Source organism: Ictidomys tridecemlineatus, chromosome 8, assembly GCF_052094955.1.
Source record: "Ictidomys tridecemlineatus isolate mIctTri1 chromosome 8, mIctTri1.hap1, whole genome shotgun sequence".
NCBI lineage: Eukaryota > Metazoa > Chordata > Mammalia > Rodentia > Sciuridae > Ictidomys > Ictidomys tridecemlineatus.
The window spans coordinates 101,691,571-101,716,663 of NC_135484.1; the positions used below are offsets into that span (position 1 = coordinate 101,691,571).

Below are 25,093 nucleotides of genomic sequence, written 5' to 3' on the forward strand. Positions count from 1 at the left end.
TGAACTCCATCTTAGACAGCAATAGAATAATGGTAATCCAGGGTCATGTGATAATGGTGGAAATTGGGAATTTCATAGAGGAGCAGTTTGATTTAATGGAATGAAGACTCTTTATGGCATTTTTTTTCAATTCTAATGATATGGGGGTAAGTAAGTTTGAAGCATCTATTGCTTATCTGTATGTAATATGAGGAGACAGAATTATGCAGAGTGAAATTATATATTAATTGTTTTCTTATCTGCATAACAAAGATCATGGTAACAAGTAATTGTTGGGACAAACTACAGATTCACTATTATTACCACCAGATATTCTGCGTTATGTCTCTCTCCCTAGTAGAGCAGAGGATGTGGCTCTGTGATAACTTACTGTAGATTACTGTTACAGATATGGCCCACACATCCAGAACAAAGCCATAATTGCATCCAGAAAAATTTCAGTATGAAAGAATTTACCTATGCCTTTCAAATGTGAGGGAACATTCCCTAATTGTATTTGGGGAAGGAGCTAAGGAGGTTACTCGAATAGGTTCAAATTCCGACTCTCTGACATAGAGATGTCATTTAACAATTTCCGCACTTCAAGGCAATGGTGTGATATCTGCCCTTTCTAATAATCATGATATCATTAAGATTAAACTAATTTACATTCATTAAGATTAAACTAATTTACATTCAGTATTTTCCTTTTAACTAACTCTGGACAAAATCATTTGGAAGTACTGATGCTTCTCAACTTATAATGGTGTTATGTCTCAATAAACCCATCATTAGCTGAAAATATTGTTAAGTTGAAAATACATTTAATACACTGAACATCATGGCTTAGCTTAGCCTATCTCAAAAAGGTGTTCTGAACATGAAATGTTGAGTATCTCATGTAATATATTGAATATATGAATCCCCCCAAAAATATTAAAAAAAAACCCTCACTGGCAACACAGCATACCACAAGGCTTTAGGGTGTTTATTGTTTACCCTTGTGATCTTGTGGCTAACTGGTAGCTGAATATGGCTGCCACTACCCAGCACAGCAAGAATGTTTTACCACATATCACTTGCCCAGGAAAAGATCAAAATTTGAAATACAATTTCCACCAAATGCATATTGCTTTTGCAGTTATACAGGTGAAAAATTAAGTCATGCCATCATAAGTTGACAACTGTCTCTGCAAGTGACTGTTGCTTGCTGTATAATGTGAAGCAATTCATATTTATATTTGTATATAAATATGGCATTTATCATCACATTCTTATGATTTTTCAGAAAATTTCTGGTAGTATTTGGAATACACTACTTGCTTTGTATCTTCCAGCTCTACATCCAAATTCTCTTTTTCTTTTGAGTAAGCAAAATGTACATAAAAGGTACAAAGACATTTACTCTTTGTTCCAGAATGACATTTAGAAATATGACTAGAAAAACAAGATGGAATTTGTTGGGACTACCAAATTTTGTTGTTTTTTATTTCCTCCTCTTCACAACTGTTAATGAAACTTTCAAAAAATGTCAGTTTTCTAAGATAAAAATTGAGAGTTTAATACCATCCTATTCCAGTCCTTGTTTTTGAACAGCTCAGTATTTGTTAAACTGAAGTGTCTGTCAGTAAATAATATGCGCTCATGCTTCTTGCTCTTTTTAATGTTTTGAAAATTTGACTCTGATGGAAAAATACTGATTAACTATTCCAAAACTATTTTGATCATATTCCAAGACCCAAGTGGTGCATGAATAAGTTCTTTAAGTTTTATATTTTAAAAATAATTGGATCCTTCTAATCCTAGGTGTCCATATCCCATGTGTTAGCTGGCACAGAACTAAGTAAATAACCCTTTTTTGTATTTGCATTTTAATTTCCCTTTAACGGTTTGCAATCTATGTTTTCATACAGAGAATATGCCTGCATTATAAATAGATGTCACTTGAGCTGTCATTTCAAAGATCTATGATAGGAATCTGAAAGTCTAGAGATAATGTTTAAAGTGGCAAATTTAGTTAGAGTTTTTGAAACATTTCAAAACTGTTCTTCTTAAGATGAAAATGTATATAGCCTTCTAATTGGTAATCACAACTTGTCATGTTGCTTATTAATATGAATTACATATATGCATCAATTTGATTTAAAATTTACAAGACATTTTTAAACAAAATTATACACACAGCATAAAATTGGATTAACTCATTTCTGTTTATGAAATATTACATATGTACATATTATATATAAACACAGTCTATCAGTACAGATAGAATTCTCCCAAATCTATGTCAATCTTCTAAGAAAAAATTAACATTTTATGAAATTCAAAAGACACATTAAATGAGTGAAATAAGATTCTGGGATGTTTATTTAAAATAAATATTCTAATTGTGACCAAGGTGAAGTATTTTTCTATGAATGTTATTTTAAAATTATATAGTTTCTGTTCCTTGCTGAAGTCTACTTTGCAGTAGGAAATATTTTAAACTAAAGACTTCCCATCTGGCCCTGCCAAGGTGAATTTTTTCCTCACAGCCTTGACTTGCAGTGGAAGTTGATGTGAGAGTTTGTCATGGTTGTTTTGACAGTCTGGCCATCCTAATCCAGGGATCCGATCCCTGTGGTTTGTCAATTATCCTGCTAACCCTACAGCGAGAGCAACACTCAAGGCACTGAACTGTCAACCAATAACCAAGAAATAATGTCAGGATCCAGAGAGGTAGGAGAGGGTGGGGGGAATGCTTTCGACAACAGAAGTCTGTGTATCATTGAGCATTTATTTTATTTATGGAGACTTGTAACAAATTAATTACTGGAATCACATAATGAGATGCCATCCATTCCTCTGGACATTATTTTTGGTCTGAATTTAAAAAGCAAGGATTTGACTGCTTGTGTAAGTTATGCTAACATAAGATTCTGGAGTGTAAATGGCCAGATCACCTGAACTTAATTTGCTAGTGTTTTTTTTTTTTTTTTTGCCTGCCCCATGTTTACAGATAGATTGTTAGTCCCCAGGTGCATTATTTTTTTTTCCTATGTGTATGCTTATAGAATAATTTTTAAAGTTACTAGGAATCTTAGAGAAATTAACATGGTGGAATTGTGTTTTAAGGAGGAAAAAATATACTATTGGAATCCAGAATTTCAATGAATATTTGCTTCTGAACAATTCACAGTTGTTAATAGATTTGGGGGGGAAGAAATTAAATGACTTAAGTGACAGTGGTAACCATCTTAAAGTGAATAAATCATAAGGAGGTGCAAAGTCTGTCCTATTGTTGAGTAGGACTCAGAGGAGCTCTCCAGTGACATCAGCTAAACTCCATACTTTCACTTTGACCTAGTTTACAACCTGTTTCAAATGTGTACTAATTCAAATATATGCTATTATCTGAAATAGACTATATGTATATGTGTATATAGATTACATGTATATATGTATATTGATTATATGTATATGCCTATGTACACACATTAAATGGTAACCCATAGTTAACAAGTTGAGTCTGGGATCTTCAAATAAACACTTGTTGGTTTCATACAAATAAGACTATTTACATATTTACATGTAGTACTTGGGAAAATGCTGAATGATCCAAAATTCCTACTTTGTAAATGCATTTCAATTTAAATTGAAATTTAAGGGTACTTTGTGAAATCTCAATGATCTGGCTTGTGAAGTTTAATGAATACAGAACATATCTATTTCTGGTTTGAGAAATTGTTACTTGTGAAATAATGCATAGTTGAGCAATACCATAAAATATAAAAATGAAAAAAAATATAAATATTCAGATACTTTTAGAATGTGGTGTATTTTCTTCTTTGGTGTATATATCCTGACATTCTGGAGGCATATTACATTTTCTACATATATACACACATATACATGTATATATTGTCTATATGTAATTTTGTTTGTTTATTTAATGAATGTTTTCACAACATGGAAAATTCCTTGTAAACTAATTTTAATGACATGACATTTTAATATAAGGATAAGTATATACTATACTGTGCTTAAGTAATACTCTACTGCTGATTTTCATATTAATTTTGAAAAGACATAAGTAGACTATAATGACTCATTTCTGATTTATTTTAGACGTTTTCATTTAAAATAGATTCTTTAAAGTAAAATTACTAAATCAAAGGATATAAATTTTAAATCATTGGAGGACTTTAAATCTTATTTAAAATTGGTAATTGGTATTAGAAATTGCTTTTCTAAAAATAACACCGTTACAGACATAGCAGTCATGTAATTATTGATTTTTATAAATAAAGAAGCATGTCTTACCTGAAGACTAATTCTTTAATAATAAATATTTGTGTTTTGGTCTAGGCAATGTTTTCCAGTGTTAATACCTTCATCAAAAACTAATGTGAGTTACATATCTCTTTTATGGGTTCAGATTCTATTTTTAGTTCACACTAATGGTATATTCTCAGAGTAGTTAACCTCTGTGTTTTAATTTCTCTGTCCACAAAGTGATCCACATCTTTGGACTATAAAGGAGATTCAATTAGATAATGTGCATGGTCTACATAGTACCATGCCTGGCATATCTGGAGTTCCCAGTGAAGGATACCTGTTATTATTACTTGAATATAGCATAATCATTAGTAAATAAAAATGTATTGGAATTATACTAGCTTGGAATTTTCTGTAAGAAGCCAAGCAAAGCAATTATTTTTGTTATCTACATGATTAAACAAGCTTTTAGATGTATCAATAGAATTTAAAAAAAAACACAATATAGTAATAATTACTTTTGTCTGCAGGGAACCACAGAAAGGTAAAGATATAGTAAGTGTCTGTTTGAGCTGTGTTATGTATATATTAGCTATAAATGTAGGGTACTCTGTTGGTATTATGTGGTGTAGCCTAGAGCTTCTCACTCTTTCATGTACATATGTATCATCTGGGGATCTTATTAAAAGGCAGACTCTGATTTGTTGAGTCTAGAGTGGGGCCTGAGAGTCCCCATTTCTATCATATTCAAGGTGATGGTTCAATGGCTGTACTTTTGAGTAGCAATGATTTGGAACAGACAATAGAACTATTGGAGCTTAAATGGTGAATTGTTTATTTTTTTTTTCTGTTTAACACTTTGCTTTGGATAGTTAGTGTATTTGCATATTACAGATTTGAGTCTCCTCAGTGTTCTGCAAAATGAAAACTTAATACATTTATGTAAAACTAATGTCCTCAAACATGAAACAGGTGGTAGGAAAATATGATTAAAAGAAAAATCAAACAACCAAACAAACTTCTCCATCTCCTGTACTCTGGCTGCTTCTGCAAATATGACATGAACATTTTGTGCCAGATTGCTTTTCAATGGCACAGTCACCACAGTACAGAACAGTCTGTGTTCCTCCTTTCAGCTGAGGCACAAGTGGGGGCACAGAAGTGGGAACCAAATCCCATCAAGATTCTTCAATTGGGATCATCATAAGGATACACATCTCAAGTCAAAATCTTGGTCTGTGCTTTTTGCCAGTGATCCTCATCTGCTTATCACAATCTGGGTGTGGAACTTTGCCTGGGAATATATAAAGTGTTGGACAGGTTTGCCAAATCTTCCTACAGCATCATATCAAGGACTTGGAAAATTAAATTAATACACATATGGATGATGCATGCCATATTTTTTTTACATTTAAAAATTATCAGTTTATGATAGTTCTTCTCTGGCTATGATCCTGTACCACATGGATATGGTTATTTTGCTGTTAGGGCTAATTTCAGGGGAAAATATAAAACCCATTGGGAATGAAAAGGAAAGGGAAGAAATTAAGGGAGGGGTTAAGATGACAACATTGACTTAAGCCAAAATATGTAGTTTCTGATTCTTACTCTGCCACTTGCAATCTTTATGACTCTTTTTCCTTCCTGGTCTTGTCCGTTTTCCTATTTGCAAAATGAAAGACTTATTTTGAGGTCCCTCTGAGCTCTGGCATTCTATAATTTTATGATTGAATCATTATTTTCCACTGAGAATTTTATCCTAATTCAGAAGCGACCGGTTCACTATTTTATATAGTAGAGCCTTCCCCAGCCCTGGCTCTGTGGTAGTCCCCATCTGTGACCAGAGCTGTCAATCATTCTGTGATTATTTCTACTGTTTGCAGAGTCAAAGGCCTGCCCTAGAGATGGAGTTTCATTTGAAATACAATCGAGTGCACATGGTGCTGAAAAATGTTACCCCACATGCAATGGGGTAAGTCTCCAGAAGAATTTACCCCCTAAATTTAGGGTATCAATGAGGCAATGTAAACCACCAGAGCATCTACTTGACAATTTGTCACTCAACTTCAGCAAAACTATAGAGGAACAGCACAATGAATTAATGAATAGCAACAAATCCCCATGACAACATGTTAGTTCATTAAAATTTTATCAGCATTCTTCCTAAGGAAAGTGTGCCTTCTGTTCTATGTTGAGTTTCTTCAACATTGTTTTACAGCCAATTCACAGCATTCTGGTGCTTCAAAATTAGTTCCTGTGGAGAGTGAGATACACATAGACTCTATATTGTGTCACACATGGGTCTCCTGGGTGTCATGATAAAATATTGCCTGCGTTTTTGTGTATCTTATGGCTTAAACATTAACAAGCATTTCCCTACTGCCTTTTTTTAAAGAATAGGTTAATTAGCTGAAAACCTATCTCTCTGCTAATTTTTAGCAAATGCATTAAAATTCATTTCATAAGTATGTTTCTAATATTCAATGAAACAGGCATCAAATAGGGGAAAAATGCGAAATATTTTTACTTGCTGCCATAGTGGCATTTTCCTTCTGGCTTTGGAAAATGAAAGTAATGCACAAGCCTTGACATTTTCCTTGGATTCTTTCTCTCCTTGATTTTTTTTTTCAAATGTATAACCCAGATGTTAGGGGTCTGGGTATTCTCACATCATCCAATATTATAGGGATATGCTTTACTTAAAATTTATATTAAAAAAAAAATCTCAATTTCCCATCCTAAAAACAGTTAAATTAGCATAGTACCCAATGTTTTCAAATTTTTTTGAGAGGATTACATTCATATTCAATGTGTACTTCTGCTGAGCTCTTGTTCTCATTCATGTTAAGAAGGACCTAAATGGCCATACATAATGAAGTTCATCCTTTTGACTTTATTAACTTGAAGTACTACAAGTGGGGATAACAGCAATTTAACAACTTGTTCATTAGCTCCACAAATTGAGGATTATTATTCTCCCTGAGATCAGACCATTCATCTCTATATACAACTTAAGGATCATGAATTTTTTTTTCTCAGAAATTAAAAACATTCATTAACACATCATTGTGAAATTTAGCAAACCATATCAAATAAATTGCACATATCTTAACTTGAAGATTTTACTTGAGGAATACACCAAAGATGGACATTTCAAGCAGAATTTATATACAAGATATTCATGACAAAACTATTCATAACTAAGAGAAATAAGCTTAAATATCTCATAAGAGACTAATGTAATTTTTACATTTATAAATGGAATACTAGTCAACCATTAAAAACCATGAGGCAAGTCTTGATTTACTGACATAATGGATTACTAACACTCTACTGGCAAATTATAGGAAAGTATAATATAATTATACTTTGTCACTAGGTTTTGGGGATCAAAAGTGACTTGGTGCTATTTTTTTCTTCTGCTTAACTGTATTTTCTGTATTTCTGTATTTCTGTTTAACTATTTGTTTCTATGATTATTTAAGTGATATTGAGTAATTTCTTAAAAATAATCTAAAATTTTAGACTAATTTCAAGAATCACTTTTATAATAAAAGAAAATGCAATAAAACAAAAATTTCTGCATTATTTATAGTAGGGTTTCTCAACAGCTTTATTATAGATATCTTGAGCCCAATGAGTCTTTATTTTAGGCTCTATCGTATGTACTATGCTATATTTAATATCATCCTTGGCCTCTACCCACCTTTTGCCAGTTATACCACCCCAGATGAAAGAAGTATTTCTGGACATGACCAAATAGCACCTGAGACTAACTGACCTTCAGTTGAGAACCCTGGATTCATAGGGACTGGTTGTAGGTTGATACTGTGTATGATGGTTCTTAATTCACATATGGAACATTTATCAACTCTTCAGTGTTCAGATCTCTTTAATGTTTCTTCTTTTCAAGATTCCATTGAAATAATTGTATTTCCTTTCTTTTAGAGAAAGCCTTAATTCAGGCATGGGACCAGAGTATTTGAAGTGTTGGAGGCTTAGATCACTGGATCTTCAGGGGTTATCTGTTCATGTGTCATGTGGCTAATTGCTAGGATGAAAATTATCAAGGAAGGATATGCGCCCCACAAATCACCAGCTCTAGACAAGTTTACCTTAAGGTAGTAAGCAAATATTTAGCCAGATCATTAGGCAAATTTCACCTTTAAAACATATTAGTGTAAACATAGTAGGCTGACTCTTAGAATCAGAAGACATGACTTTGAGTTCTGAATCTGAGACTTACCTGTTAATGTGACCCTGGACATGCCTTTTAACCTTGTTAAAAGATTTTATAAGAAGATTTTATAATTGGAAATAAGGATAATATTAGTATCCCTATTTAATTACATGATTGTAATAAATAATTAGTGCTTTTGCAGCTTAAAAGTGCTGTGTGAACTGCCAAGGACTCCACACCTTTGGGAATTCATTTCTCATGGAGGTTATCAGCGACTGAGGTTGCTATGGCAACTTTCTGGCTCATAATGTTCCAAAACGGGGCCTAGTGTATACATGGCATCTATTTACACCTAGCAAGTAAACAGGACTCATTAAGGAACCTGAAATACTTTCCACTTGCATTTTGTGAATGTTTATGTTACCTAGGTCCATAACTCAGTTCTTATAGTAAAACATAATTAAGTCTTAGATGCTGGTGGACATGGAATATAAAACTAAAGAATGTAAGAAGTAGAGAAAGTAAAATAAGTGAATACTTACAAAAAGTAAAAATCACAGAAATTAGAAACGCATTTTGAGCTTATTTCAAGAATTTCTAATGTGAGATTTCCTGATACCTGTTCTCTCTGCTTTATTCAACCCTGTTTAAATGAATCAACCATTGGGGCTTCTGCAATATCCCCCAGGAGTTTCTGCTATACTGTAATATAACTAACCATTATTATTATTATTTTTTTCTGATTAGATGTCTCACAGCTTCTCTCCAAAACATCCTCTGTGGATTTCAGAAAATTATTGCAAACTAGCATCTGAACCAGAATGGAGGACAAACTGCTCCCTTGTCTGAGAACTGCTCTGCTTGCTAGTTTCAAGATTGTAGATGGACAACATTAAGAAAGAAATAATTTAATGGGTTGAAAAACATACCCATCAATCATCTGATTTGACCTTCCTTTTTTCTTAATTTCCAGTCTAAAGTAAAGTATGAGATTAAGCTTCTCAAGTATGATACCAATGAAAAATGATGATAAATACTGAAGAAAAATGTGATATATGTATGTGCATGTGCACACACATGCAGGCACAACATGGAAGACACATGACAGATATTATTAATTTGCTGCTCACCATGTGTAAAGATGGAGATACAAGTAATATGATAAATAGGAAATATATTCTCAAATATTTTCCAACACTTTCAGCAATCCTTACTCTGTTGCCTCCTGAATCATCCATTTGAACCTCTATGCTGTGTTCTTCAGAAATCTTGTGAATGAAAGAGATGAAAAGTTACTTGTACCTGATTTAAAAAAAGAGAATGTGGTAGGATGAATGCTGACCTCTTTGAAGATGTCTGTATTGTAATCTCCAGGATTCATGAATATGATAAAAAGGACTTGGCAAGTGTGATTAAATTAAGAATTTTGAGATGAGGAGATAATTCTAACTTATCCAGGTATGCCTGATGCAATCACAATGGTCCCTGTAAGAGAAAGATGTCAGTCAGAAATAGCAATTGTGATGATTAAAATAGGTTGCATGAAGTAAGGAAGGGACCCAAGCAAAGAAATGTGGACAAGTTTTAGAAGCCAAAGACAACATAGAAAATGATCCTTCCAGAAAGCTTTTTTAAAAATGCAGTCCTGGCAACATCTTGAGTTTACATTTTGACCTCTGGATCTATGAGGGAGCAAATTTGCATTGCTTTAAGCTGCTAAACTATGTTAATGTGTTACAACAACAAGAAGAAACCAATATATTATTTCTTTATATCTGTTCAGGAGAAACTAAACCTAATCTATTTTTTCCCTGAGTTCCTGAATAGAACTCCACATTTTTATTCTTGTACAAATCTTATAGTGAACATTTATAATTTCAAATTTTTTATGCACACATAATAATTATATAGAATGGTGGATTCCATTGTGGCATATTTCTACATGCACATAATACAATTTCATTACCAAATACTGTTCCTTACAATCCTCTTCTCTAGCCCATACCCCCGTCAAGTTTCACAAAACCCTTTGTTTTCTTTTTTTCTTTGTAGAAAGAAAACATAAGACCTTTCACTTTCTGACTTATTTCACTTAACATCATACTCTCTAGTTCCATTCATTTTCCTGCAAGTGACATACTTGTTTCTTCTTTATGACTTAATAAAACTCCATTGTGTGTATATGCCCATATACACAATGGAGTTTATATTATGGTATTTGATTTTTATTAAATATGTATATATGTTAATGTGTGTGTATATATAGACATAATTATTCTTTCGATGGACAGATAAGCTGATTTTATAACTTGGCTATTGTGGATTGTGCTGCTATAAACATTAGTATGCCTGTATATCTTCAAAGTGAAGGGTATGTTTAGAGATAGAAACATGGATATGCATATATAATATATATTTAATTGGGATAAATACCAAGGGATGGTACAGCTGAATCACATGGTGTTTCCTATTCCTAATCATTTGAGGAACCTCCATGCTGAGTTCCATTTTGGCTATACTAATTTACATTCTCATGAACATTGTATGAGAGTTCTTTTTGCCCCACATTCTTGCCAATATTTATTGTTATTTTTATTTCTGATGATTGCCATCATATCTGGAGTAAGATAAAATCTCAGTGCAGTTTTGATTTGCATTTCTCTGATTGCTGAAAATGTTCAACATTTTTTTTTCATATTTTTTGGCCATTGCTATCTCTTCTTTTGAAAAGTGTCTGTTTAGTTAATTTGTCCATTTATTGATTGGGTTATTTATGCATTTATTTTTTGGTGTATAGTTTTTTTTGAGTTCTTTATATATTCTGGGTATTAATCCTGTGTTGGAAGAGTAGCTACAAAAGATTTTTTTCCCTGTTCTATAGGCTCTTGCTTCATACTGTCAGTAGTTTTCTTAGCTGTGGAGATGTTTTCTGATTTGATGACACACTTATTAATTCTTGGTTTTATTCTCTGAGCTTTAGGAGTCCTATTGAGGAATTTGTTGCCTTTTCCTAGAATGTTGTAGTGTTTTCTCTGGTTTATATAACAGTTGTAAAGTTTCTGGTCTTTTTCCTAGGTCTTTACTCAATCTTGAGTTGGCTTTTGTTTAGGGTGAGAGACAGATGTCTAGTTTCTTTTTTCCACTATGGATATCCAGTTTTTTTAGCATCATTCATTCAAAGTTCATCTTTCTCCAATGTATGAAACATCTATAATTTCAATTTTAATTTATATTTAAAGTGAACATAAAGTTGTAAAGCAGCCAGACTAAAGAAACTTTATGCATTTTTATAATTTCCCCTCACAATTTTAATATCTCATCCATATCTAATTCTTCAAGATACTCTTTAATCAGCCTTTTCAAAACATTCAAATTTTCATAAAAGTAACACTTTTCTCCCCCGACATTTCATTACTGTATTTAATATTTAGTAGAATTTTATAATTGTGATAAATTTGAGAAGCAATAATGACTTTACATTAATATTGATAAACATTATACAGTGTAGATGGTTCTCAGTCATTATGTTTTACTTAGTCATGAAAGTTAAGTCAGAAAATGGTTACTTGCATATCAGTTAAGAGAATTTACACCATATCTCTAATAAAAATCTGGACCTGTGTTCCATTGGCTGGCTTGGCTTCCAATCTATATTTGACATAGTCACCATGACTATTTAGCAGATAATATTGCATGGTTCCCCAACAGTCATTCTCAACAATCTCTATTTTCCTTGACTTCTCCATCTTCCTTTCATTATAGAAGCTGAATAGACCATATGTTTGGTTTTCTATTTCTTAAACCAAAGTTAGATATGTACCAGAAGTAACTCTCAAAACATAAACAAAAATCTGAGAAATTTGTGCAAGAGTTTTGTCTCCCTGATAAAAGGTGAGATGACTAAAGAAAATGTCTTCCTCCTTCTGTCCTTGAGTGTAGTCATATGGCTATGAGTGAAAACCTGAGAAAATATTAAAGATACTTCCACAACTCAAACTATGGAGCTGCTAAAATAACTTGGAACTTGGTCATAATCATTTATTATGTTTTTCCCTGTACCGAATGCTTCCTCACTGATGGAGAAGGGAGCAAATTGATTGGCTAAATGGTGATCATGTAAGTACTCAATTCCAGAGACAGGGTATATGTTGGTTGAAGTCATAACTCACACAGTGTAGGCAAAAAAACTTAAAAAAAAAAAAACCTAAACGGGAAATCAGTCTCACTTGGCATCACATACTCCACTATTCTTATATGGATCCAAAGTTAAAATGAAACATTAGGTTTTATTTCTAGAAAAACCTAAAGTGCTGAACTCCACTATTCTGCTTCCATAAACTCTACTAGTGTTTCCCTTCTTCCTCTTCCTTTCCTAAAATGCTAGTCACTCATAAATTAGAAACCTATGCAGTAGGAAGATAAGTTGACTTGAGCTAGAGTCAAATGAAACTGTCAGAAGAATAATGTCAGTCATTTTAAGTTGCTGTCTGAAGTCTGTCTGCCTTTCACTTTTCTGTAGTCTCTGTAAGACAGTTCTTGTTAAAGGTATATGTCATGTCAGTCAAATACCATAGGTGGTGTTTGCAGTTTGAGGTATTGACAACATATATTTGCTTTTGTCTCCCATATTCTCATCTCAAAGGTTTGTGGTAGATACAGATGCTTCTTGAAAAAGAGGAGACACAAATCATGGATTGAAAAGTGTAGATAGTAGCCAGTACTGCTTATTATTTTCTGACTTATCAGATGGGTACTACATTTTACAAAAATTTTTCTTTACTTGATTACAAGATTATTTTCATGACAGATTTTATAAAAACTTGTAGTCCTGCAGCTGGATAGAAAAATATATGTCTTATATACAATTCAATTCAGTTACTGATAATTTAATAGTTTAAAGGTATAATTTAAGATCCCGTGAAAGATAATATCAAAATCAGATGTCAAAATTCCCTGCATTTTGGGTGACTTAGTTAGGGTGGAGTGTAGGGAAAAGATAAGATCATTCCATAAATGTAATACAAGGAAGTTTGTGAAGTAAAATGGAAGAGAAATATTTATGGGAGTTCTGATTCACATCTTTTCACGGAGTCAGGAAATGTTCAAGATGAAGAAGATATTTAAATAATATTTTTCAGGACAGTGAAAATAAAAATCTATATTAGACAGGAATTCAAACCTTGAATGAACAGATAGATAAACTGGAAAAATTCACTTTTATAATCATGTCCATCTGTAAGATGGACAGATTTTTTGGGGGTGATACTATATGCCTGAGATTTATATTTTTGTTTAGTGAAATGGTTAAATTATTACATGGTGTATATTTAAGCATAGAACTTTCATTTAAATACAAAAGGGGAATGGAGAGAGAAATACTTATACTATGAATCCTACAATATATTTTTGTATGGAGAAAAGCACTGAGAATGGAAATCATTCATGCTCTTACAAGATTGCATTTATTGCTGAGTATGGTGGCGCATGCCTGTAATGCCAGTGGCTCAGCAGGCTGAGGTAGGAGGATTTTGAGTTCAAAGCCAGTCTCAGCAGTTTAGTGAGGGCCTAAGCAACTCAGGGAGACCCTGTCTCAAAATAAAATATAAAAAAGTACTGGGGATGTGCCTCAGTGGTTAACACACCTGAATTCAATCTCCAGTACCAAAAAACCAAAATTGCATTTATCACTTTTTGTTCCTACTGTCATTTCAAAAATGATTTCAGACAACTAGAAAAAAAGTGAATGATATATTTGTGAGAGTAAATATAATTCCTTGATATGATATAAAAATCATTAAAGTATTTGAAAAAATGCAAGGTACCTGGATGTGATGGAATATACCTCTAATCCCAGCAACTAGGAAGCCTGAGGCAGGAGGATTACAAGTCCAGCCTGTGCAATTTAGTGAGACCCTGTTTTATTATATATATGTATGTGTATGTTTTATATATACTTATATATATACACACACATACATGTATACATATATATATATGTGTGTGTGTATATATACGTATGTATGTGTAATATATATAATGTATAGGGGTTAAGAATGTAGCTCAGTGTCGAGTGCTTACCTGACAGGTATGAGACCATGGGTTCAATCCAGCACTGAGAGAAAAAAAAAGATCTTATGATAAAGGCAAGTAGAATAAAGAGGAAGATTTTGTTAGACTAGTTTACATAGCTGTTAGCAATTTTAATCAAGATTTTGTTTTATTTCCCTCAGCAGCCCTTCTTTTTGTGATTCATGACGTCAGGCATTTTTTTGAGTCCAAGGATACAAATGTGAAAAGTCCTGGTCCTGTGAGGACATGAGGTTACTAATAAATAAAATGTTGGCTATAGGAATTAATTCAACACTAAATACATCTCAAACCAATGGTTCAGGCTAATGACCATATTTTGATTAAAGAAAAAACACAACCAAAAAAATATCTCAAACCAATTTGCCTGAAACCAATTAGCAGAACATGGAGGAAAGATAAAGCAAAAACCCATCACATAAATATTTTCCCAAAAATATATTTGGAATGTATTTTGGAAATATATTTTGGAAAAATGTTTTTCAAAAAATATAAAAAAAGAAAGGTAGCTAATTTGTTGGTTTTGGTAATGTTTTTATTCATTGTCTTTTAATTTTTCAGTCCCTTAATTTTCTTTTGTTTCCCTCAGATACACTGAATCAGGGATCTGAATAGCATTCAGATATGGATGGCTGAGAAAAGGGTTGAAGATAGCCTGGACAGTAATTATAAAAATACAGAAGAAGCAATAAAATATTCTTGTATTGGCAGGTCTGTATGGATCTCTTTGGTTGTTTACTTTTTGCTAGGCATTATGCCTAATAAGATTTTGTATGTAAACACACACATATGCAAATATGCACATTCATTTAAGCTGTATAATAAACCTGAATTTCAGGGGCTATTATTCCTATTTGACAAATGAAGTAGCTTCTATATAGACAGTTTAGTAATGAGATAAGATGCTACAATGGGAGCTTCAGTTTAGTCAGTAAAGTGATATTATTGTGTCAAAGGGAGTTTTGAGACATTGCATACATGAATGGTCCTAAATCCTCAATGAATCTTGAATCTGTCCTAAACCTGAAGAATAATAAAAGAACTGGGGCACTGAAGGCTGCGGGAGAGGCTTGTTAAAGATGATTTCCTTGGGTAGAGTTGTGAGTCTTACACCTTCCCCAAAGGCTAGGGCTGGAAGTGCTTAACCTTAGAACTGAAAGCAGATCAGTGGGTGAGGCAAAGAAGATACAGAAAAAGGCTGGGGGTGGCCAGGGGCCAGTTAGGCCAGTTCAGGTAGACCTTGTTACTATTCTAAAGATCTTAGGAAGTTGTGATATTTTACACAGCAGGATGACATATTTGCCATCTTCACTTTTACTTTGTGGAGAATGAATGGGCTGTAGTTGAGTGTAAGTGTGCAGTCAACATGGAGTAGTGAAGACATTGGGAGCTCTGGGCCAGCACCAGGCAGGGGTCAGCAGTGATGATCAACTCAGTATGTATTTTGTGATCAGAAAATGGTGTAGATGTGGAGGTGAGAAAAAATACATTATTATGGAGTGTATTTAATTTAGAAGAATAGACAATATCACACTGAACCTTCTGGGTTCTCTGAGTAAAAAGCTTGAAGTCTCAACCCTCTGGGCATGGTGGCATATGCCTGTAATCCCAGAGACTCAGTAGGCTGAGGCAAAAGGATCACAAGTTTGAAGCCAGTCTCAGCAACTTAGTAAGGCTCTAAGCAACTTAGTGAGGACTTGTCTCAAAAAAAAAAAAAAAAAAAAAAGAACTGGGGATGTGGCTTAATGATTAAGTGCCCCTGGGTTCAATCCTCTGTTTTTTTTTTTTTTAACAGTTATATCAGTTTACATAAAGATATCTAATTAAAAGAGGAACTTTAAGAGTAAACCTTTGCCTTGTCATTCCAAAAATACTCACCAAGTCAGGCCCTGATATTTGTACATCAAGGTCTTTAGAGGACATGAATCTGTTGATTGCTAAAACCAGTGGCTAAACAGGACATCCTTAGCTTTGGTAAGATTAGAAATAGAATTTAGAAAGAATATTGTTACGTGCATATTTTATAAACTATGGGAGATGGGAAGCAAATATTCAGATTCATAGATAAGATTGAAAAGGTAGGGATGCTTATTAATACCATGGGAAAAGAGCTTCTAGATGTTTGAATTTACCAGTTGGATATAGTTTACTAACTTTCTTGCCATAGATTAAGATACGATTTCCATGCTTTCTTTTTTCTTTGCAGTTTTTTTTGTTTGTTTTTTGGTTTTGGTTTTTGCTTAAACAATACATAAACATACACCGATTTACTCTTGGTAAAAACCTCCGTGCTCTGAGACCTTCCTGAAATTATTTGTGCCTTTGCAATGTTATACTACCATAGTGGTTATTGCAAAACACTGGGGTACCTTGGTTCAACAAGCCCTCCTTCCCGACTCCCTACCTGCCCACCTGTCTTTTTGCCTTCCTGCCTTCCTGCTTTCCTGCCTTCCTTCAGCATTCCTTCCATCCATTCATTTACAAACATTGAGTGCCTGGACAGACTTTGAGCAAGTCACTGGTGATTCAAGAGTTAAAAAGATAGCTATAGTTTATATTCTCATGGCTCTTACAAGTAAGAAAGAGAGCTATTAAATAAAATAATTTTAGTAATTGATAAGGATTATGAGAAAATGTCACACTAAGCTGTGAGAAAATAGACTGTCATTGTATGTAGCATTCCCAGATTCTCTGAGGAAGTGATATTTCAGTTGAAGGCCGAAGGATTAAAAAAAAAAAAAATCTAAGTGCATTCCAGCGAAAGTGTTTCCATCAGAGAGAAGAGCAAATGCAAAGGCCACTGTAGTCCAAATGGCACTTTGTGTGATATAGAAAATGATGGTTCTTTCTCAAGATACTGCTGGAACGTTAATGTAACAAGTATATGAATATGTGAAGAATCCAAATGAGAGTTAACGCTCTTATGTGGTCAATGTGTACCCTGTAGTGTTTTATACTGCAGCCAGGCAGAGACCCTGAGGTAGAAAAGAAGTTCATCTGTATAATTTTTTAAAAATATATATTTTTTAGTTGTAGATGATACCTTTATTTTATTTATTTTTATGTGGTGATGAGGATTGAACACAGTGCCTCACATGTGTTAGGCAAGTGCTCTACTGCTGAGCCACAACCCCAGCCCAGAAGTTCACGTGTATATTGAAGTAAAAATTAGCTCATGAGGACTGGGGCTGTAGCTTAGTGGTACAGTGTTTGTCTAGCATATGCAAGGATTTGGGTGAATCCCCAGAACTGCAAATCAAAAAGTGTCACATGGTCCTGAAGACTCTTCAGTATCCTGGAGAGACAGGGAGGCATCAGAGTCATGCAGATTTCTCCACCAACTTGACAAGGTCAAAACATTGAGATGCACTTCCACATTTCCTTCTACCTCCACACCGAAGATGGCAGGTTAGCTGCAAAATCTCCACCTACTACACATTGACAATTTACTTCCAAAGCAAGAAGTTGAGATAGTGGGGTAATACATTTTTTAAAATGTTATATTAATTATTTTTTTAACATTTGAATCAGATGGGATATAATTTCTCATTTGGAGGGACAATATATTTTTAAAAAATTATTTGGTTTTCTTCTTTTCCTCCTTCCTACTGTTAACTTCCATTCCTTTTTTTTCTTTTCCTGACTCTTCTCTTCTCTCCTTGCCCTCCTCTTATTCCTTCTCTTCTTTCTCCCATCTTCCTCCTCATCTTCCTTCTGTTTGTTCTCCATATTCTTCAATTCAAGGAGGACAAGATTGCCCAGAGATTCTCCAAGGGACTTTATCATTTGCTTATTGGCCCAAACCAGTCACTCCTATATATTTCAGAAAAGGACACCTCCTCTACTATCAAAAGATACCCACTTAATCTCAATACTCTTGATCTTAGCATTTTTTTAAAAGGAAGATTGGCAGAATAGTTTGTGTTAAGGTCATATGGCCTTACACAGGACCCTCAGCAATCAGAAGTTTTCAGTGGGTGTTTGTAAGCAAGTGGCAGTGTACAACATTATGTCTTGAGTGCTGAATAGTGAATGCATTGGGAGGTACAAAAGCTTGCAAAAGAAAGACAAGTTACAGGCATTTTCAGGTGAGATTTAAAGGTGACCAACATTAAGGCAGTAATGGGAGAAATAAATGAAGGTAATATTACCCCAGGGAGACAGGGCATGGATGCACCTCTGTTCATTTTGTACTATTGACTTCTTACTTGGAAATGGGCACAGACTGCTGAACTCTATTAGGGGAGAAAAAAGAGGGATGCCCTATTTTTCACTTTTATTTTTCTTTTATTTGATGTAATGAGACATTGTACAAACAAATCAAAACAAAAACCACTTTTATCTTTGCATCAGAGGCAGGCTTAATTTTTTTTTAATTTTAATTTTTTGGGGTGCAAACTTCTTAAAACTTTCTTTTTTTGATTCGTTATAATTAGTTATACATGACAGTAGAATGCACTATGATACCTCATACATAAATGGGGTATAATTTAAATTTTGAAGAAAGTTTTTTCTAAATTTCTGACTAAACTAAGGACCTGGCCTTATCACCAAATGTTATTTGTCCTTGTGTTTTTATTGATATTTTTCATGTTCTACCTTGCATGTGGTTCCTTGCAAAGGTAGGCAAGGATCCTCAGTCAGTTTCTGCATCTGCTATGATGTTGTGTGAAGGGACCAGTTCCTTGGAGAGAATGCTCCTATTATGCTCCCACTGACTTTACAGGGATATGAGAGACTCTTGTATAAAAGTGACAGCATTCAGCAAATCTCTGTTCCCTGTGTGCTGGAAATACCCATGTCAGGTGTGCTGTATTTGTTGACAAAACCCACCTGATTTTCCTCATGACAGTACAGAAACTCATGATCTACAAATGGACAAGCTGTGCTGGATTCTGTTTTACACACGGACAACAGTATTGCCTATTAGTTCACCTTTCATAATCTTGATAGTATATGATGAATATAATCTTTGCTTTGTCAACTAAAATCTGAAGTATTAGCAACAAAAGAGGCATATCAATTGAGTTCACTTGAAAGAATGAAATAGCTGTGTGAATTTGGAGTGTCTTCAAATAACTGAAGTACTTAAAATAGACTCATCACAGGAGAAATATGGACAAAATGTGATTCTTTTGGAGTTATTTCTTTAACTACAATTTGTAAAAATAGCTTAAAATTTTATGCTGTGTTTTATTTTTCTTTGAGTACCAGAGATTGAACTCCAGAGCACTTAAGAACTTAAGCACTTAGGGAGACCCTATCTCAATATAATATATTATATTGAGATAGGGTCTCCCTAAATTGCAATCCTCCTGCTTCAGCCTCCCAATCACTGAGATCACAGGTATGCACCACTGTGGCTGATTTATGCTGTATTTTAGAAGGCACAAGAAGCAGTATAGAACTTTAATATGTGATGAAACTTCCGGAGAGCATTCATTCTGGTCCTTAGGCCAAAGGGAAAATCCAGAAAAAGAGTGGACTAATGTTAGAGCAATAATTTTTTCCATGTTATGCCTGTTAAGATTTTAAAATAGCTGCCTCATAGATCTGATCATTTTTATCTTAGTTAAAAATGTACTGTTTTAATTGAACAATTCATTATGTTTTGTCAAACATATGTGCTGATATAACTAATTTTACAGTGTAATTTTTCATACAATTTATATAAGCTCTTTAATTTATATAAACCTGATGAAGCTTCCAAAGAGCATTCATTCTGGTCCTCAGGCCAAAGGGAAAATCCAGAAAAAGAGTGGAGTGATCATTTTTTTCCATGTCATGCCTGTTAAGATTTTAAAACAACTGCCCGTAAGAGTTAATTGCTCATGGATCTGATCATTTTTACCTTAGTTAAAAATGTATTGTTTTAATTTGAACAATTCATTATGTTTTGTCAAATATATGTGCTGATATAACTAATTTTACAGTGAAGGTAGAGAACATTTGTATTACTCCATAAAACTTCCTAATGCTCCAGGCTTCCAATTTTTTATCTCACTGCCCCCTCCAACCCCCAACAGGCAGGGGCAACCACTGTTTGTTTTTTTGTCACCATGAATTACTTTTGCATGTCTTTGAATTTCATATAATTTATGTAAGTTCCTCTTTGTTTTCTTTCACTAAAGATGATATTTTATTCTTTCACTAGTCTTTCTTTTTGGGTACCAGGGATTGAACCCAGGGCTCTTAGCCACTGAGACAAATTTGCAGCCCTTTTTAATTTTTTGAGACAGGGTCTCACTGTGTTACTTAGGATCTGGCAAAGTTGCTGAGACTGACTTTGAACTTATGATCCTCCTTTCTCCTCATCCCTAGCTGCTGGAATTACAGGTGTGTGCTACTGTGCTTGGCATGCACATTATTGTCTATATAAGTAACTACAAAGCTTTGCTGGAAGGGGAGTGCTGTCCTCACTGTGTCAAGGACCCTTGCCTGGATAATAACTTTGCCTGTGAAGTCAGGAGAACTTGCCTGGACAGCTCCAGTGTTTCTAGACTTAGTGTTGCAATATGGACAAATGCTGGATCTCCTTGCACAGTCTGGAAATGCAAGAATGGGAAAGTCTGCAGTTCTGTGAATTTGGAGTGTCTTCAAATAACTGAAGTACTTAAAATAGACTTATCACAGGAGAAACATGGACAAAATGACCATCATGATGAAGAGTAGGAGTTGATTTTTTTTTTTAACCATAATTACCAAAGTCTCCATCTGATGAAGGTATTTGGGAGTAGCTTTTTAGACCTACCACTTTGCTCTTTCTTTCTGACCTAGTCTAGGAGACCTACAGTGCAATGCATTTAAGTCTGTGGTTTTTAATAGAAGTTCTTTGTGTTGTAAATCACATTTCCATTATCAGATCATTTGCAAACACATTTAAATGATCTCATGGCAAATGCTAATGTATTTCTTTAGTTTATATTGTGTACTAACATAATAGAGAGCATCACTTATTTATTTTTCTTGAATTTTGGATCAAATTCTAAAAGAAAAGTTGCCTGTTGTAACATTTTCCCAAACAAACAGAAATGAGTAAATTGCTGATAAAACTTTTTATAATACTATACTAGGGAAAAGAGGACAGTAAACTTATGTTCCTGGAGTCATGGTAGCCTAAATTTACATGGAATCATTGCCACAAACTCATAGCAATGCTGGATAAAACAAGCAAAACATTAATTTTATGAAAATTTAAGAGAAGGAGGGGGAATCCCACTGGACACCTGGAAGTGAGAATAGTAGGACTTCACATTGATGCAATGACAGATGAGCAAAGGCTGGGTGAGGAGTGTTCAGGGGACTGAGACACTGGCTTTCATGCAGAGGCTGGGCTGGGGAAGCCCTGGTTGTAGGAAGTAACATGGCCTAGGGCTCGTGCAAGGTCATGAGTGAAACCAAATTGCCTATATACCTTTGAAAATGCTGGGTAAATGGGAACTACCCCTCTGAAACTTGGCCCTATATGGAACTCTTATTGGAAGAAAAAGGATGTGTAAAAAAAAAAAAAAAGAATGGAAGAACTAATGCTTGAACAAAATAACAAACATAAATCTAAGCTGAAAAGTTAATATAGAAACTAGCTCTATCAGTAATGCCCTTGGATATTTGTCAGATGACAAAAGTAAATGCAGAATGTCTCTGTAGAGGACACTTAAAATAGGACTGTACAGCCCTAACAAGGACAACACCAAGACCAAATATAAAAGGAAACAACCATCTCTTTGCAGATGATCTCAAAACAAAAATTTTATCAAATGCATCAGGAAATATTACATAGGAGAAACAGTAAACAGGCATACTAAAGGGGAATTGTATTTTTCTAAACATTAGGAATTTAAGACAGTAGGAAAATGAGAGGTAAGTATTGATTATGTATTTAAAGTGATAAAACATGCAAATTATATGTAAACAAACCATACGCATAAGCCATAATGAAAGAGCAGAATAGTACAAACTTACTTCAGACTAAACTGTACCAAGAAGTGCAATGTACTAGTTGTTATGGTTTAGATATTAGGTGTTCCCCAGAGGCCCATGTGTGAGACAATGTAAGAATGTTTAGAAGTGAAATGATTGGTTTGAGAACCTTAACCCAATCAGTGAATTAATCCTCTAATATGGATTAATAATAATAATAGGCTTGAGGAGGTGGGCATTGGGGTCATGATTTGGGGTATATGTTTTGTTCCTGGAGAGGAGCTTCTCTATTTCTTGGTGCCATGTTCCCAGATGCTCTGCTTCACTTTGAGCCCTGAGGAATAGAGTCGGGCCATCTATATGGGCTGATACCTCTGAAACTGAGCCTCAAAATAAACTTTTCCTCTAAAATTGTCCTTTGATTATAGCAGTGAAGAAGCTGACTAAAAGAACTAGTTAAATATCAAGAATATTAATGAATTGAAAGACAGATTTGAGGAACTCATAGGATTGTAGAAAATGTGATTAAGAAATGGAAAGAAATAAGATTAAGAAACAATAGAATGATGAATTCCATCACATCTAATACATTTTCCAGAGATAAGGATAGAAAATGGAAGAGGTAGTATGTAGATAAAATAGCTGATAATTTTCATGAGTGTTGAAATATAAGAATCTCAGAGTAAACACATGTTTAAATCAATGTATTTAAAAACAGCTGGATGAGTCATTGGGAATCTGAAAAACACCAAAGAAATGTAGAGGCTAAAAGAAATAAAAAAGATGATTTATCCCTTCCCCTCCCCCAAAGCCCTCATATTAAATGCAAAATTCTTTCCTACAAAACTAATGGTCAAAACACAAATCAGTATTACATTTAAAATAATTGATAGCATTGCAGGATAAAACTTTCATGTTATCATTTAGGAGAGAAGTGGAAATATGCTAAACAAAAACTAAAATGATTTTCTGTATACTGATTCTCAGTGAATGATATGCTAAAAGATACTTCTGCATAAGGGAAATCAAAAAGAAGACGGGACCCTGGTAGTGAAGCTGGTTAACTTTAAGGTAGAGGAATCTGTTAAATGTTGAGTGCAACCACTTGAGCATAGAAATGCCAAGTATATACCCCTAATTAGCAGAGAAAAAAAAAGTAGGAAATAAATATGATTAATATAAGGGAGGAGGAAAAAATAAGAGAAAATCAGAATATATAAGTTCATCGAGAGTCATCAGAAAATTCAGAGGAAACCACTTTCACAATAGAAATTTTCAGACCAAAAACCCATATGTAATTTTAAAACTTTAAAATAAACAATTGTATATATGATGTATGGTTACCTCAGTGTGTTGTAAAGTATTTCGGTATGATTGGAAGGAAACATCTTCCAATTGTTAACTACATGTAAGGAGAGATGAGCTGGTTAAAATCGCCATGTAATATTTTATTAAAAATTGCAAAGTATTAAGGTTTTAAATCAACATGCTGCATATGAGACTTGTGTATATTTGAAATTATTTCTAAAGATAAGGAAATAAATCACAAGAACTCACAATGTTAAATATTTATATCCCAGATAAACCAATTTCTAGGAGGTGATCCTTGGTTTGAACATAATCAACCAAATATTTATTGTCTCCAAAGTCCACAACTACTGCCCATATTGGAATTCCAGATTTTGTAAAGTGATATCATTTACATTTTTAAAGTGATGATTCTGAGTCATGCAAAACCTTCAGTCCTTAGGAAAACAATCCCTTATGCCCATTCTGTTCTTCCTGTAATAAAAATTTGAACAACTACTCTTTAAAAATTTTTTTCCCAAGTGTTGAAAAAAACAACTTGTTAATCTGGAATTAAGTAAAAATTATTTGTAGCCTTGTATTCCTTAAGGATTTTAGCCTTTGGAAATTTTTCTGTAAATATAAATATAAAAACTATGCATGCCCTGTCCTCATTCCATGTATTTTTTTCTGCCAAAATATTAACATAGAATAAATAGTAGAAAATGCCTGTTTCACATTAGTTATGACAGTGGTTTCATGTTTTTAATAATTGATTTATTTATTAAATACTGTTATAATTTAGATATGAGATATCCTCTAAAAGCTGATGTGTGAGACAATGCAAGAAAATTTAGACGTGAAATAATTGGGTTATGAGATTCTTAATCAGTGCATTAATCCACTTGAATGGATTAAGTGGGTGGTAACTGTAGCCAGGTGAAATGGGACTGGAGGCTTTATGTTTTGTCCCTGGTGAATGGAGCTCTCTTTGCTTCCTTGTTGCTGTGTCCTGAGCCACTTTCCCCCTCCACACTTTTGCTGTGATGTTCTATTATCTTTGGCCCCAAAACAATGGAGTCCACCATCTATGGACTGAGACCTCTGAAACTGTGAGCCAAATAAACTTTTTCTCCACTAATTGTTCTTATCAGGTCTCTTGGTCACAACAAGGGTCAGTATGAAACAAGAGCATACTGTTTGCTAGAAAATGTACACATATATAGTCTTATCATTTAAGCACTCTGGGTAATAGCTGCCTTGAAGGATATAAGTGTTTCCAATATTATCAATCATCAATGATCTATAATTAATATTCTTTAGACCAGTCCCTTTCCACCATGCTTACTTTTGCATGAAGAATCTTGAAAGTGCCACTGCCTT

The 25,093-nt window shown here is 33.9% G+C and overlaps 1 long non-coding RNA gene across 3 annotated transcripts; it reads left to right on the forward strand.

Moving 5' to 3' along the window:
• The first annotated feature begins 2,488 nt into the window (after positions 1-2,488).
• LOC144366184 (uncharacterized) lies at positions 2,489-24,851 on the forward strand. 3 transcript variants are annotated; one of them, XR_013425112.1, is made up of 6 exons: positions 2,489-2,697; positions 4,327-4,366; positions 6,120-6,208; positions 9,164-9,874; positions 15,093-15,214; positions 20,825-24,851. It is a non-coding gene; the product is annotated as an uncharacterized LOC144366184 (long non-coding RNA). The 3 variants fall into 3 exon arrangements; XR_013425111.1 differs by lacking the exon at positions 6,120-6,208 and having other exon boundaries at positions 2,490-2,697; XR_013425110.1 differs by lacking the exons at positions 4,327-4,366; positions 6,120-6,208 and having other exon boundaries at positions 2,492-2,697.
• The last annotated feature ends 242 nt before the right edge of the window (positions 24,852-25,093 follow it).